Genomic DNA, 5000 nt, shown 5'->3' on the forward strand with positions numbered 1-5000 from the left:
CTCTCTTTGATTCTTGCTTTATCCTATTTTTATATCTCCGTTCCCTTAGTATCCCTTCTTTTTGCCCGCTCTTCCCTTTTTTCTTTAACTTCCTCTCCCTCCGTTCATCTGGTGTGGCAGTTTTACGAGGCCAAAACTCCCATCAATATTCAGCCTTTTTTGACTTTTACGATGATTTGAGAAAGTATGTATCGTATCCCCCCCTACTTCCCCCTCCCCTCCCCCCTCCTCCCTCCCTTACGCTGGTAAGTCTTAGAAATTTCATTTCATTTTTTTTCTTCTTCTTTTTTTTTCTTTTTTTTTTTTTACACAGCAGACCCCTGATTGTGAATTCTTATTCGGATCTTTGCCCGATCTTATGAATAGCCACTTGGATCAGGGATTTTCTGTGGGGGTTGGGGGGGTTGGGCGCAGTTTTCCGCGTAGATAGTCTCATGTGGTTTCCTTTGGGTGTATCAGAAAGGGTTCAGGGTCGCAAATTCTTTTGTATAAGGTTTCGTCCAGGGTCGCAAATCCTTCATTTTATTTATTTTTCTCTTTAAGCCTCGTTCAGGGTCGCAATCCTTAATCTTATCTATCAATCTGTATAAGTCTTCAGTGTGGTCGTTTGGGAAACGCTTGAAACAATACATGCTCTATTTTAAGGTTTTATTAGACTTCAAGTGAGATATTTTCGCTAACAGACAGGAGAATGGGTATGTCGAGACAATGGTTGACTGTCATGCAGACATTCGCAATAGCCAGGCAAGGCATTCGGTAAATAGAGAGGAAAGAAAAGCAGTTTAACAATCATTCAAGTAGATAATCAGACACTGACTTTTTAAAAAGGGTGAGAGAGAGAGAGAGAGAGAGAGAGAGAGAGAGAGAGAGAGAGAGAGAGAGAGAGAGAGAGAGAGAGAGAGAGAGAGAGAGAGAGAGAGAGAGAGAGAGAGAGAGAGAGAGAGAGAGAGAAGAAAGAGAGGGAGAGACGGGCAGGCAGGCAGGCAGGCAGGCAGTCAAACAGGCAGACAGACAGAGAGAGAGGGAGAAGATGAGAATGAGAGAGAAAGAGAAAGAGAGGGAGAGGCATACATATATACATACATACATTCATATATACAGACAGACAGAAAGCGCGCCAACGTGTCTTGCGCACACCGAGGGGAAATGCTCCCAGGTAATTGAGTCGACAGGAAGGACAGCAGAGAGAGCCTTTAAAAGGGATAAAAATTCGGCTGAGCGAGGCCGGCAGACAAGCCTGACACAGCCGTAACGTTCTGACATTCCACAGCCCGCCCACCTACCTGCCCTCTTGCCTTCCCCTCACCTCGCTCCTTCCCCTCGCTCACCGCACTCTAACTTCACTCCTTCCCCTCGCCCATCCTCATCCCCTCACCCTTCCCTCCCCCTTCCCCTCCTCTCTGCTCACCCTTCCCCTCCCCCTTCCCCTCCTCTCTGCTCCCCCTTCCCCTTCCCCTCTCCCCCTCACACCTGCCCGAAGACCTCTCTCTTCAGCTCCCTGGGTGTCCGCTCCCTCCCTTCTTCCTGTTGGGTCTGGCTTCTCTGCGTAATTTCGAAAATCAGCATCTTGAAGTAAAAACCGTGTCTCTTCTATTCACATAAAAAGAAAATCATGCGTGCATAACGATTTGCATGGTTTACAAATAGCAAGGAAGTGACCTCTTTATTATTAAGGCTCCAATCAGCTGTTTTTTATATGTAAACAGAAGTAAAAAGCGGTTACCTATTTACCTATTTTATCAATTTCAGTTTTATTTTGTTCTTTTCGGGTCTCCTTTCCATCGGAAGGACTGCCTTACCTGTTCACAAGCGCCCCTCTTTACTGCGCATCGTTCTCTCATTTATCCAACGTCTCCCTCTTCCCTTCCCACCCGCCCAGCCTTCACTCAGCATCCCTCTCCCACACCTTCACCATCCCATCACAGGTCTCGCGTCCTTCCTCTTCCTCGTCTTCTTATTTTTCTTCGTTTTTCTTCTTTTCTTTTCTTTTTCTTGTTTATTTGTCTTAATCATCTCCTGTTTCTCTTTTTATTCTTTTGAGTCGTTTTCCTTGTCATCTTCTTTTTCTTCTTTCTCCTCCTTTTCCTTCTTCTTCTTCTTCTTCTTCTTCTTCTTCTTCTTCTTCTTCTTCTTCTTCTTCTTCTTCTTCTTCTTCTCCTCCTCCTCCTCCTCCTCCTCCTCCTCCTCCTCCTCCTCCTCCTCCTCCTCCTCCTCCTCCTCCTCCTCTCCTCCTCCTCCTCCTCCTCCTCCTCCTCCTCCTCCTCCTCCTCCTCCTCCTCCTCCTCCTCTTCCTCCTCCACCTCCACCTGCACACCCTCCTACCCTTCTCCTCCTCCTCCTCCTCCTCCTCCTCCTCCTCCTCTTCCTCCTCCTCTCCTCCACCTCCACCTTCACCTCCTCCTCCCTCTCCTCCTCTCTCCCTCTTTTCCTCCTCCTCCTCCACCCGACCTTCAGTCCTCCCCGCACTGATCTCTGCCCACCTTCCTCCGCCTCCGCCGCCGACGTGATGTGATCTCAGTCCCCCTCGGCGTGACCTTCTGCCTTCTGCAGGAACCCGACCCCACACTACCTGACCCAGGAAATAAAAAGGGGAAAAATCCGCACCATCCTTTTTTCTTCTTTTTTTTTTCTTACTTTTTTTCTTTCTTTCTTTTTTCTTTCTTCCTTTCTTACTTTTTTCTTTCTTTCTTTCTTTCCAAGGGGAGTCTGGGTTTCCTTCCCCCAGTTTCGCAATGGGTGAGGTTGGGGGATGGGGGGTGGGGGTCGCCGTACAACATTGAATCTAGTCCTAAGAGCGGATTTATTTTTCTCCATGAACATCCTAATTTCCTCTTTGAAAGGATCCTCCGTTTGTTTCTTGTTTCTCCCTTTTATTATTTTTCTTTCCTTTGGCTTGGCTGTCCACACGTCCCTCGGCAATCCATCCATCCGCCCACAGGTCCATCCATCCATCCATCGGTACCTTCCGCCCGCGTCCTTCCTCCTTCTTCCTCTGTTAGATGATATCCTGTAGACAAGCGGAGATTCACAGAGTCAAGATTTTAGACAAGGGTATTTTGTTGCGTTGAATAATATTGATTTTATTCCATGATGCTGGAGGATTATATTATTTTGTTTCTCCTGGCAAATGAAATATTGCTTTTATACATGTATTTCTATTACTGGTACAATCGCGTAGGGTGTAATACTGAGGAGAGGGGAAAAGAGTAGACCGGCGCATACGAGGTGGGTTCCCAAGGATCCAAAGAGTCATTAATCTTTCTACCATTCAGCCTCCTCCACGCACTAACGGTCTCCTGTTTTTTTCTCTCTCTCCTGAAGCTGCCGTGTTCATATATTTCTACAGCCTTCTGCTGATATAACACTATAAAACGCACCATTTCCGCGTGTACCGGCATGGGAAGGTCACCGTTAATTGGTTTATGGCCATCTCTGCACATTCAGTTTGAGCACCAGTTACATACACACTAACGAACACGGATCTATTTCTTTTTCTTTTCTTTTTTTACACAAAACTTATTATTGTTTTTTATGCAGCTATGTACAATTGATAAGATTTCAATTCTCCATAAAAGTAAGATGAATATAACCCATATATATAAACATACATATATATATTTTTGACGGTCCATTTGAAGAACTTCCGGGGAGAGACAAGACCCGCGCAGGAGGGCCAAGGCGGTGCCAGCCTCCCCGCAGGATGTGGGACAGGAAATGGTCTACCGGTCTGAGCTGATCAGATCAAATTGTCTTTTATGTTTTCTCTGTTTTTATTTCTGTTTAACTTTGGGACCCCTTTTTTTCTTCTTCTTTTTCTTGTTCGATCCTCCAACTCCTTTACACAAAAAAATAAAAAAATTCCCTAACGTCATCTTACTTGATCTTTTCTTCCCCCCAGGTGAGGAGGACCTCCGGGCGGTCGTCGAGGCCATGCCAAGTAAGTAAAGACTCTGATGAATTGCGAGGGCGGAGATGCCATCTGCGGAAATTAATTCATTCTTTCCGCCAAATGAAGAGTATCCCGTCGACCCCGAAAGTAATAACACACCGTGATTAGGCTCCTCAGCGCGCACAAGGATGATTATCAGAAGGCCTTCATTAGCGTCGAGTCTTTGGGACCAAGGAAGGAGGAGGAGGAAGAGGAAGAGGAAGAAGAAGAAAAAGAGGAAGAAGAAGAAGAAGAAAAAGAGGAAGAAAAAGAAGAAGAAGAAGTCGCCGGGGTGATACCTCCTCGGCGGTGAGGTGGTTTCGTGACGGCTCTGTGGCTCTGTGAAAGAACGAGGAAGAGAAGGGATATGTTTTGTAGAGGGTGTGAGATTCGTGGCTCCATTTTGAGTTGATCTGAACTTCGTATTCGTTTATTTGGGTTGATCGGAATATCGTGTTTCTATTTTATCTGAAAATCTGTTGATGGGGAAGTTCGTGACTGCATTTTGGGCTAATCTGAAATCGTGTGTATTTTGAGTTGATTTGAAATTCACGGTTGCATTTTGAAGGAATCCGAAAATCATAGCTGTATTTCGATTTTCATCTGACAACCGAAATGATTTTTTTTAACCAAAGTATGTGGTGTTTTTCGTGAATATTTGAGTTTTAGATTATAAAGAGACTGCTCAATTCCTCGATCTCGTAGAAGATGTGGAATGAATGTACAAGTTGTGCATCGTTGTTAAAACCAGACGCCCAAACAGCCAACAGTCTTATCTTTAGCTGTGCTAATAAATCTCTCTGGGTTATATAATAATTTGCACCTGCTTCAGGATGTCACGCAGGGCCAGGATATATGACCTTAGGTTTCTTCTATATTAGGTCCAATAAAACAGGATTTCTGCTGCGTAAAACTAAAACTTGTTTAAGATATTATCTATGTATCCCGTTTTCTTTATCGTTCATGTCTCTTCAAGGCTATTCTTTTTAGATAAGATGAGACTTAATTATTCGAAGAAATATGCGATTGTCAAAGAAACGGTTCAGTTATTTTAAATTTTCGGCGGCGTTCT

At 44.7% G+C, this 5000-nt stretch overlaps 1 long non-coding RNA gene across 1 annotated transcript in view; it reads right to left on the reverse strand.

Moving 5' to 3' along the window:
• The window catches only part of LOC119576368, a 155009-nt gene that overhangs the window by 89672 nt on the left and 60337 nt on the right, over positions 1-5000 (reverse strand). The window lies entirely within an intron of this gene.

This window comes from Penaeus monodon, chromosome 8 (assembly GCF_015228065.2).
Source record: "Penaeus monodon isolate SGIC_2016 chromosome 8, NSTDA_Pmon_1, whole genome shotgun sequence".
In the NCBI taxonomy this organism is placed as follows: domain Eukaryota; kingdom Metazoa; phylum Arthropoda; class Malacostraca; order Decapoda; family Penaeidae; genus Penaeus; species Penaeus monodon.